This window comes from Sorghum bicolor, chromosome 5 (assembly GCF_000003195.3).
Source record: "Sorghum bicolor cultivar BTx623 chromosome 5, Sorghum_bicolor_NCBIv3, whole genome shotgun sequence".
NCBI lineage: Eukaryota > Viridiplantae > Streptophyta > Magnoliopsida > Poales > Poaceae > Sorghum > Sorghum bicolor.
The window spans coordinates 70070709-70082971 of record NC_012874.2 but is presented as its reverse complement, the minus strand read 5'-3'; the positions used below and the strand labels follow the sequence as shown (position 1 = coordinate 70082971).

General features: G+C 49.3%; 1 non-coding gene across 1 annotated transcript; it reads left to right on the top strand.

Moving 5' to 3' along the window:
• TRNAG-UCC lies at window positions 11322–11393 on the top strand. Its single transcript has one exon. It is a non-coding gene; the product is annotated as a tRNA-Gly (tRNA).

The following is a 12263-nucleotide window of genomic DNA, read 5'->3' as shown; positions in this document are numbered from 1 at the left end:
GGTGATGTATTTGTGGTTGTCGGCCATCGTGTCGTCTTTTTTTTTGCAGGTTTGGTAACCTCCCCGTACAAGGGAGGTGCTGCCGAATTTTTTTTCTCACTAATTGTTTTTTTCAGGAGGGCTCCCGTTGCAGGATAGCCGGAGGAGCACAACTCGGCACTGGCCCGGTAGCCTATCTTCACCGGCACGTACGGTATGACCCCTGTTTGCGTCACATATGGTCTTAGGTCGCTATTACCAGTTAGGCGTCTCCCGTCCGAAACGGATACGGTTGGAAGTATGCGAGCTTGGCATATGTATAACCGTATCTGTTTCGGATTGTCCACTTTTTTGGACAGCCCGTGGATGCGTAGATGAGGTTAGTTTCCATAGTCTGCTCTGATCCGAGATAGGGTTTCGGCCTCACCTCCGTGTTGTTCTTCGGATACACACTCTCCCCGACGGGACGTGTATCTGGAGAACAGCGGGGAGGTGCTGCCGAAATTCTGTCTCGGCTCGGAGTAGCCCATGGAAACTAACCTCGTCTACGCATTCACAGGTGGGATTAGGACCTATCCTTACCTATTAGATGGTAGGAACACGAAGTAGATGCACTTGATGTTTATGTTTATCTTTGATATGCATGTTAGACGATGGATGACCGTGAGTGGATGTATGCGGGATACACAAGCAAGCATGATTTCAGCATTGAATGGGGGCAGAAGACAGAGGCTTTCTTGGACCGTGCATTTGGCAGTGGTGTGAATAGAGCGCGATTGGCGAAGTGTCCCTGTAGCAAGTGTGCAAATAGGAAATGGCAGAACCAGGAGACCATGGCTAAACATCTTCAGTTGAATGGCTTTGTGTCGGGCTATACCCGGTGGGTACACCATGGTGAAGCGCATCGGTTGAGAGAGGAGGTTGTGCGGCCTCGCCTCGAGCATATCGATGATGGTGGTGGGGTTGTAGACTTGTTAGATGACTTTGCACAAGCACAAATCCCCGATGGGCGTGCGGAGGAGGCAGAGGCATCCGCAAAGGCATTCTATGACATGATGGCTTCGGCACAGAAACCCCTTCATGATCGCACGACGGTTTGTCAGCTCGATGCCGTTGGACGCGTGATGGCGTTTAAGGCCGAGATCAACATGAGTCGGCAACACTTCAATGGCATGCTGGCCTTGATTGCTAGCATGCTTCCGAAGGGCCACGTGCTGCCAAAGAGCCTGTACGAGTGCCAGAAACTCCTTGATGGACTCAAGATGCCGAACGAGCAGATACATTGTTGTCCGAACGGGTGTGTCTTGTTTAGGAAAGATCTTGAGCAGGAGAAGTACTGTCCGAAGTGTAAAGCCTCTCGGTACCTGGAGGTAGACTCTGGTGGCGGCCAGAAGGAGCAGCTTACCATCCCGATGAAAATCCTACGGTACCTCCCTTTCTTGCCGAGGATCCAACGGCTATACATGAGCGAGGAGCCTGCTAAGCAAATGACATGGCACAAATTAGGGAAACGATACAATCCCGAGAAAATGGTGCATCCGTCCGATGGTGAAGCATGGCAACACTTTGATCGCATCCATCATGAGAAAGCGTCAGAGGCACGTAATGTACGCGTGGCATTGGCAACAGATGGGTTCAATCCATATGGTATGATGGCTGCCCCGTACACGTGTTGGCCTGTGTTCGTCATCCCACTCAACCTCCCCCCCGGTGTCTCCTTTCAACGTCAGAACGTATTCTTGTCATTGATTATTCCTGGACACCCGGGGAAGAAGATGGGTGTCTTCATGGAGCCTCTGATTGATGAACTGGTCTGTGCTTGGGAGGATGGGGTGTGGACATATGATCGAGCAACAAAGACTGTCTTCAAAATGCATGTTTGGTACCAGTACTCCATGCATGACTTCCTAGCGTATGGGATATTCTCTGGTTGGTGTGTCCATGGGAAGTTCCCGTGTCCATTATGCAAGGCTCATCTGAGGTTCATCTGGCTCAAGAAGGGTGGCAAGTATTCGTCGTTCGACAAACATCGTCAATTTTTGCCCCTCGACAACGTATTCAGGCGAGACACCATAGGCTTTACGAAAGGTGTCGAAGTCACTGAACCTCCACCAGAGATGATGACTCCTGCTGAGGTCCATGCTCAGATTGATGCTCTCGTGGAGAATGAACAAGGTGATGGGTTCGTGGGATATAGCGAGGAACATATGTGGACTCATAAGTCTGGCTTGACAAGACTCCCTTATTTTGATGACCTCCTCATGCCACATTACATTGATGTCATGCACACCGAAAAGAATGTTGCGGAGGCACTCTGGGCAACGCTCATGAACACTGAAAAGTCAAAGGACAACCCTAAGGCTCGATTGGACCTTGCAGAGTTGTGCCATAGACCACATCAAGAGATACAAGCTCCTAGTGGTGGTAGGACATGGAAAAGGCCTAAGGCAGATTTTGTCCTGGCCCCTAGACAAAGGAGGGAAGTACTCGAATGGATGAAGACGTTGATGTTCCCCGATGGGTATGCAGCAAATCTGAGGAGGGGAGTGAACTTAAGTACTCTCCGAGTGAACGGGATGAAGAGTCATGACTACCACATTTGGATTGAGCGTCTTCTCCCGACGATGGTTCGAGGCTTCGTCCCTGAGCCCATATGGACAGTGCTGGCAGAGTTGAGCTACTTCTTCCGCCAACTCTGTGCCAAGGAGTTATCTCGATCCATGATTGCAGACTTGGAAAAAGTGGCACCTGTCCTACTTTGCAAGTTGGAGAAAATCTTTCCACCAGGCTTCTTCAATCCCATGCAACATCTGATATTACACCTCCCGTATGAGGCACGAATGGGGGGGCCCGTGCAGGCCCGTTGGTGCTATCCGATCGAGAGGTGCCTAAAGACTCTTCGAAAAAAGTGCAAAAACAAGGGTAAAATCGAGGCTTCAATTGCAAGTGCATTCACTTTGGAGGAGACGTCAAACTTCACAACATCATATTACGACGACACCCTTCCAAGTGTGCATAATCCACTTCCACGCTATAATGTTGATGAAAATGAGTGGACCCTCAGCCTTTTCCGAGGGCAACTTGGAAGAGCCGGTGGGTCGACCACTAAGCCCTTGTCAAATGTGGAGTGGCGTAAAATCATGTTGTATGTATTGACAAACCTAGAAGAGGTGGAGCCATACATTGTGTAAGTTCTCAACAGACTAGTTTCAATAATCCCACACCTTTTCTACATCTAACCCCCTTGTTACTCGTCACAGGGAATTCATTCGTCAATACTGGCTTCGCCCAAGGGAGCCTACCCCGTCAGAACAAGACACCCTCCTCGCCAATGGTGCGGGACAAGGGAGGCCCGATTTCATTTGTTGGTTCTCAACTAAGGCCCGAACCGATCCTTCTATCGGTGCTGATCTGAGATGTGTTGCCAATGGGTGTGACCGCCGAGTCAAGTCATTGTCCGCTTACGATGTGAATGGTTTTCGGTTTCACACAAGAAGCTACGAGCGTGTGCGGCCAAATCGAAAGACCACAAATAGTGGGGTTTTTACGCCTGGCACTGATGGCAAGGACTACTATGGAAGAGTTGAAGAAATATACGAAATCACATTCCCTGGTAGCACCAAATCTCGTCCTGTCATATTCAAATGCCATTGGTTTGATCCAGAAGTAACAAGGAAGACCCCGAATCTTGGTCTTGTTGAAATTCGACATGATTCTGTATATCCAAGAGACGATGTGTATATTGTGGCACAACAGGCCACACAAGTTTATTATACGTCGTATGCTTGCAAGGCTAGACTGGATCTCAGTGGTTGGTGTGTTGTGCACAAGGTGTCGCCACACGGCGGAGCACCTCTCCCAAATGATGAAGACTACCACTTCAACCCAACCACGTATGATGGAGAGTTTTACCAAGAAGATGGGCTACAGGGGAGGTTCGAGATAGACTTAACCTGTGAGATAGGAATGGATGTACACAATGTAATGGTCATTGATGATGATGACGAAGATGAGGTGCGAGATCCAAATGACTTACAAATGCTTGAGCGGTTGCGTCTAGGCAATAATGATGAAGACAACATTCCTCCGCCAGATGTTGTTGATTATTTTGACCTGGTTGATAGTGATGATGAGACTTACGGTCTAGCTAATCCCGATCATGAAGAATATTTGTAACATACATGTAATACTTTCAGATTTTGTAATTTAGTTTTGTTTATTTTATATCTATTTCTAATTACGTATATTCCTTCTTAATTGCAGGTGATTGAGCAAAAATGCCAGGAGGCCGTCAGAGGAGCCTGAGCCACTTCTACCAGGGCTCTGGTAGTAGAGGGGGTGCAGACGACGTGCCAGAGCCCACTGCAGTGGGGACGAGACGCCGCAAGATGGCGAGGAGGACAGCGAGGAGGCCGACGAGGAGGATGACTCACGTGGTCCAGCCTGAGCCTCAGGAGGAGGACGAGCAGCAGCCGCAGCAGGAGGAGGATGAGGAGCAGCAGGTGGTGCACGACGAGGACGAGGAGCAGCAGGTGGTGGTGCAGCAGGACGAGGAGGACGAGGGGGATGACGACGGGGACCTCGGCGGTGGCGGGGCTGAGGGCTCTGCTAGGACGTCATCTTCCGCTACTACGGGCAGTGTCTACTTCCGAGGTCCCTCGTCTCTCCCTGACAAACCGAGGCGACGCGTTTCGATTGTCCCAGAGGGGCAAGCGTAAGACACCTCTACATGTTATCACTATTAATTTGTATCCTTTGTTCAAAATCTAAATATATACTAATATGTCTACTTTATCACTTGTGCAGGACCTGGAGGGTTGTGTCGGAAGGGGATTCACGCCATGTGAATGGCGTCCTAGGTGCCCTGGTCAGGCACTACTTCCCTGGCATTGTAACGCATGCCGGGAAGGACGAGCCTGCCTACACGTGGGCCCACTACGAGTCCGCCCACCATGCCACCGCAGGCAACATGGCAGCGCTCATCCTTCAGGAGTTCTGGGTAAGCTTTCATCGCACTACATGCCTCAATGCAACGCATTCATTGGATCCTACTTGAAATAACTAATGCATACATTGTGTCTTCATTTGCAGACATACTTCAAGCTCGACGAGAGCTACGAGGGCAATGCGGACGCCGTGGCTAGGAAAGCTTGCAGGAAGCGCGTCACGGACATGTACCACGAGGCGAGAATCCAGGCCATCAGAGACTACTATGGGAAGCAATTTGGCGAGAGCGTCAACAAGAAACAAATTCGAGAGCGGAGCCTCTCTCTGACCAAAGAGCAGTTCATGCAGGTAACTGAGCAACTTTAAATTAAGTTCCTTTCAACATTAAGTGCTATGAACTTGACTGCCTAACATGTCGATTACTTCATGACATGTAGGTCATTCCTTGGTGGTGCGAAAAGTCCCCTGAGGCGTGGGGGCAAATCGTGGACCGTTGGTTGAGCGAGGAGTGGCGGCAGCAGCACGCGACTTTCCGGGCTCACCGTTTGGCCATGCCAGGTGTTCCTCACCATCAAGGCAACCGCAACGTGGGCGGCTTCGCCCGAGCTTGGGTACGTCATCATGTTTGTAACTGTTTCCATGCTTTAATTTAACTAGGCAAAGACTACTAACAAACTTCTTTTCGTTCTCGCAGTCGGCGGCGCACGGTGGCCAGCAATGCTCCTACTTCGCGGCATATACCATGTCACACAAGGGCAAGGCGACGTCCGACGTCTCCTTCAACCCGGAGGACCCGCCCGAGGCGTACACAAGTGAGAGCGCCTACAAGAAAGTCACCGAGTACCACGAGGCGGCGAGGGCGATGCATGGGTTGGATTATGATCCAACGAATGACAACATCGATGCACGCCTCGTCATGTGTCTTGGAAAGGGAAAGCAACATGGGCGCTACTGGATGGCGAACAGCGTGATCGACAGCACCACTACTCCCTCTCTCTCACAGATCCGAGCACAGACCACGAGCGGCTCCGGACTCCCGCCGATACGCGAGCGGCCGGCCTATGCACAGGCCCGGGTCGAGGCACTACAGGTTAGTTTTTGTTTACTCATCATGCATTAAGGATTTTCTTCTCGCTTCACTAACATTACCTTTGCAACAATGTATAGGCCCAGGTGGAAACTTCGAACAAGAGGGCTGACGAGCTGGAGGCGGTTGTGGCTTCAGAGCGGGCGGCGCGGCTGGCAACTGACCAGAGGATGTCAGATGTGCTGGCGTTTCTGCAGAGTTCTTTGGGTGTTACTTTGCCACCCAACTTGATGGGTCCACCTCAGCCTCCTCCCGTCGTTCCTCCCTTCGTTGCTCTCCACACTACTCCGGTGAGTAATATATATCACACATGCATGTTATTTAGCTATTTAACTTTGTCTCATGCAATCGCTGCTCTTGTGTGTAGCCTCAGTCGGCGGGTTCGAACCAAGTGGCGAACGAGCATGGGAGACCGTCGCCGCCATCAAATGGGTGGCCCGAGTACGCACCTCCACCGCCGCGTGAGTAACGTCGTCGAAGAAGTTGTCATGTATTCCTTCTCTTCGTGTCATGGACTTGGACTTGTTGTGTGGAACTTCATGTCATGGACTTGGACTTGTTGTGTGGAACTTCATGTCATGGACTTGGACTTGTTGTGTTGAACTTCATTAGAATCAAGTTGTTGTATGGACTTTATCGCCGAATAAGTGATGTTATTATGAGATATATGTGCTATTGTGATAAATCCTTTGTCGGTGGTGATAAAATTGATGGAATTGTGATATAAATGGTGCTACTTGTGTTCATGGTGATATCAATATGATATATATACATATGATTTGCTGGGTTTGCAGTGAAAGAAAGCAAAAAAAAAACGGATTCCAGCTTTGCCTAGCGCAGCGCTAGGCAAAGAGTCTTTGCCGAGCGCCGCGCTAGGCAAAGCTGGAATCTTTGGCGCGGGACACCCAGCTTTGCCGAGCGCCAGGTTGGAGGCAGTAGGCAAAGACTTTTTTTAAAAAACAATTTTTATCCTCTTTGCCGAGCGCCAGGTTGGAGGCAGTAGGCAAAGACTTTTTTTAAAAAACAATTTTTATCCTCTTTGCCGAGCGCGTAGTTGGAGGCGCTCGGCAAAGAAGTTTTTTTTTAAAAAAATTAATTTCCTCTTTGCCGAGCGTTGTCTTGTAGGCGCTAGGCAAAGAAATTTTCAAAAAAAAAAATTGCTCTTTGCCGAGCGCAGAGTGAAGACGCTCGGCAAAGAAAGTGTCACGGTGCATAACGGTCATGCCCGTCGCTTTTCTTTGCCGAAGGCCTTTTTGGCGCTAGGCAAAGGCTTTGCCAAGCGCCCGATAAAAGACGCTCGGCAAAGAAGCCTTTGCCGAGCGTTTCTTTGCCGGAACCTCTTTGCCGAGCGCAAATCGCTCTTTGCCGAGCGTCCCAGGCGCTCGGCAAAGGCGCTGTCTGCAGTAGTGTATGACTTTTGTCATCATCTTTACTCTTTTAGATTCGCCACCATTCATTCCCTTATGACAAATGGGCAGCCCACGGTTTCTTTCTTTCTTTCTTTTTTACAATGGACAACTCTTTTACTAGATTTGTTTTAAAAAATAATATATACTTGCCCACTGGAGTAGAAAATTTTGGATTTTAGCAATCACGCTGGAATGAATGGAGGGATGAATGATTGGCGTCATGTGGGGGAGGGAATGTACAATCGTGAACCCTCGCCCAGATCGAACTCAACCACATTTCCATGCTAATAAATTAAGACCGCCCGTCCCAGAGCTAATTAATATAATGCTGGCGGTTAACCAGGCAATGCAGCATAAATTCATTTCATAGAGCGAGCTATCTGCTCGTCTTTCATGTCTAGGGTACGAATGTCAAAATAATTTGGACCCGGTCGAAATGGATGGATCTTTGAAATTTTGGTAAATTTCGTTCGAACCGGGGTTCATTTATCTTGACATGAGCATGAGGACACCATCTCATGGCATCTAGAACCTTCATGCCAATATTCGACAAGATCAGCGTACAACGCACAATTCATACGCGGCTTCCCACTACTACATAATTCTTTTTGGGGGTGATCATTTTTGGTTTATGGAGGCGGGCTTGTGCAACCGCCTCCAATCAAAGGTCATGGTTAATCTAGACCTATTGGAGGCGGTTACTTATACCCGCCTCCGTTAATCAATATAAAAAAAATTAAAAAAAACTAGCGAGCCCAATCGAGCCTATTGTCAGGCCCAATCAAGTCCACTACCGTCGCATCTGCTAGATCTGTGCGTCCCTCCTCCTTGCTGGATTTGGGCATGGCCGTCAGAGAGCGCGTCGAGTTGGGTCCGCTCTGCATCTAGCGAACCTGCACACGCCACCGTGGTGGAGGTTGAGGGAGGAAGGTTGTCGTGTGGAGCCCGCGTCGCCGCCATGGAGACCACGACAACGCCGTGCGAGCCCCAAGCCACGCAGGAGATCTAGATCGCCCGCCATGGTGGAGGTTGAAGGAGGGAGGCCACCATGGTGGAGCCCGCGCCATCGTCGTGGAGACCACGCCATCGCCGTGGAGACCACGCCACTGCCGTGGGAGCCCCAAGCCGCGCTGGAGATCCAGGCTACCTGCCATGGTGGTGGAGATCCATGTCGTCGCCGTGGTGGTGGAGACCACACCGCCGTGCCGGATCGACCACCGGGGTGCGCGCCACAGGGACCTCCTTGGAGGCCTACTTGGTTAGGGGAGGTGTGCGGCCTGCTTGAGTGGATGAGGGGCACCGCACGCCGTCACGGCATGCTCGGGAGAGGAGGGAGTCGGTGCGAGGTGAGGGGAGAGGAGGGTGCCGGTGCGAGGTGAGGGGAGGGGAAGAGGGTGCTTCTTGGGGAAGAACGTGACGCCTTTGGGAGTAGGGGAGGGCTGCTGTGGACGGGAGTGGGTTGGGAGAGTTTTCTAACCCTGAGTTTGAGTTATATATGAGTCGGGCAGAAGCATTGATATGAGCTTTCTATGGGCCGGGAGCTGGCCCTGTTTTTTTTATAGGCGGGCCTTATAGTGTGACCGCCTCCGGAAAATTGATTTATGGAGGCGGGCACCTTATTAAGATGACCGTCTCCGAAAATCGATTATTTTTTGGAGATGGTTATTTTAACATGTCTGTCTCCATAAATCAATTTAATGTGGGGCTTGCATATCCTCGATCGACACTGCTACTGCATTACTGCATATCCTCTAGAGTATAGAGTATAGTGCTGTTTGGATGTGGTCCGATCCGATCTGGTATTGTGCATTTGCCGCAGCTGGTACGGTGCAAGAAGTACCTACGTACACGTGTGTATAGGCCGGGCTTGCCAATTACTCTACGATCAAGAGGTCGAAGCCGTAGATCATGCATGCAGATGCAGATTGCAAGATTTTGAAGATGCAGGACCGTGTCTACTACTGGAGTAGCTCGCTGAATGGTCCCTCATACACAAATGCACATGCACCGTTCCGGAGGTCACCATGCATGCATATTCATGGTCTTGACAAATATGGTCTTGGTTGGTGGTGGCAGCATTTCTTCGTTCAGGCCCCACATGGGCACCGGGCAGCTCGCTGTGATCCATCCGTTCGTTGAACGATCAATTGGGCGTACGTGCTGTTGGCTATATATATGGAATCAAGAAATTCGAAACAAAACAGCAGGTTGAGTAAAACTGAAAGGCTACACGTAATATAATTCTGAACCCGCACAAATATGAGCCAGAAACTCATACTTGTTTTAATTTCTTTCTTGGAGAAAAATACTAAACTTTCTTGCAAGATTCCAAATTTTGTTGTGCAAGTTCTAGCACCGACCATAGGAGCATGAGCATCTCCAACGGTAAGAGAAAATCTCAAACCCCAAAACTAGTTATTGAGGAAGCTAAAAGTCTTTTTTGAGGGCCTTGAAAACTCTCATCTCTGACGGAATGAGAAAATTGCATCCCCAATATCACATCTGACATGTGGGGTTAAATTGTCATTCAAACACTTTCTTCTTCCTCACTCCTCAGTCGTCCCCATCTGTTCGTCCCAACAAGACTGCAACCTCCGACTACGAGCCGCCCCACACCTATACTGCCGCCGCCGCCGCTTGGATTCCTTTGCACGTCTCCAACGTCCTCCTCCATCGCCACTCTCCTCCTTCGCCGTCCCTAACCATGGCACCCAGGAAGCTCCATCCCCAGCCATGGCTCCCAGGGGTCTTCCCCATATCGTCCTTGGCTATGGCGCGTGCGGCCAGCATCTCCTCCTCATCGTCCCCTTCCTCATCCTTGGCGCCGGCAGTTGGATCTCGCGCCAAAAATCTCAGGTATTGGGAGAGGGAGGTTTTCCTCGTGTTTGAGGGGTTGGAGGATGGATTTTAACGTTCTGAGAAAAAATTTCTCATTGGGGGCTAGGATGGGGATCTATTGGAGCTCTCAAATCCCTTTAAATTCATGTTTTTCTCATTGGGGATGGGAATTGGGGGACTGCTGGAGATGCTCTGTTGGAGTCTGAACAAGCATGTGATTGATTGAACGAATGCAAAAGAAGAAGAAAAAAAATGCCGTAAATGGTACAGGGTATAGGGTGCATGGATGGCTTTGCATTGCCGGTGCCTCTGCTGCTTGCAACTGATGATGGATTGCCGAGATTGATCCACACATTCATGGGAGTGCGGTGGGGGAGTACCTAGCTAGCGTCATTAATCACGAACATGCATGCATGTAGCCGGTAGGCGAATTCAGTAGCAGTAGCTAGCGAGATCCAAAGTTCGTGTACGGTCATCAGATCCAGGCGGTTACTTTACTGTTGTGCCGGTGCGTGTACGGTCACCACACCAGCAACGCAAAAACGTGGGGCTACGTACGTGCGTGCGTGCATGCATGTACAGTGTTATTCCTTTTTCTCCCCCACCAAGGTACTCGTGCTGCATGCGGTATACTCTACGTACATTGTTCTACTACCAAATATCATGGTGTATTTTCAAAAACTTCATGGGCTGCGACACTCTGGTTATATATATCCAACGGTTCAGTTTACACCAAGATTCGTGTAAGTCAAAAAAAAAAGTTGCATATTCATTCATTCACGATGAAAGTGGTCACAACATATATGGAAACATGTCAAACACTGGCAGCATCTTCACAGATAATGAACGGCCATATATAGGTAAGTTGAGTTGAGTTACAACACGTATTCCATTTGTTAGAATTGAGTTTTTGCAGCACCATGGAATAAAAATAAATGATGTGATGAATCTATATAAAAAGGCCGGAGGCCCTGATTCTGCTGTGTTTTTGACCTGCAACTTAATTCAGTTACTGATTGGGTTAGAAGACAATAAATATCCTATGTAAAAGATCATAACACGCGTTTGTAGTCCAACGGTTAGGATAATTGCCTTCCAAGAAATAGACCCGGGTTCGACTCCCGGCAAACGCATGCAATTTTCTTTCATTTACCTTTTTCTCCTACAATGTTAACTGTTGGTCTCTCCGTTTTTCCTTCCAATCCAATGGACAAAGAAGAATCTGATGTTGGTACACACAAAATGAATCAACACATGGTATAGTGCAAACGCATGCAATTTTCTTTCATTTACCTTTTTTTCCTACATTGTTAACTGTTGGTCTCTCCGTTTTTCCTTCCAATCCAATGGACAAAAAAAATCTGATGTTGGTACACACAAAATGAATCAACACATGGTATAGTGCTAGTTCATTCTATTCTCCAACGGGGGATATTTTCTTCCACGACACAACATATATCTCCTACATACAACTAAAAAGAACAAAAGTAAGACCACCAAATGGTGCGACATTTTTTTGGTCCCCTCCCTTTGCGATGGGCGTCGTAATTAACCATGTAAAAGGAAACCCCCCTGTGATCAGCCAACACTCAGTGCATGATGGATCCTTCCTAGCTAAATCACCGTAGAGGTAACACAGTAAAAGGAAACCAAGTAAAAGGAAATCCCTGCGATCAGCCAATGCTCTTGCATGATGGACCCTTCCTCAATCACCGTAAAGGAAACACTTGTGCCCTCCCGCACTAGCAATCCTGTAAAGAAAGGAAATCCCCAAGCATGGGATCATCATTAACGCCGCCGCCTACGTGCGAACCGCTCGACCATCGGCATTGGAATGGACACGATCTTGGGATCCTGCAGCCTCCATCATCAGCGATGCCGCCTCCGTGCCACATCCGCTCGACCCTCGACGTTGGAAGGTGGGATCGCAATCACCATCGTGCGTCTCTGCGATCTTCTTTCTGCGCGATCGGCCTCGGCGACCAATCCGCGACCCTGCAGGT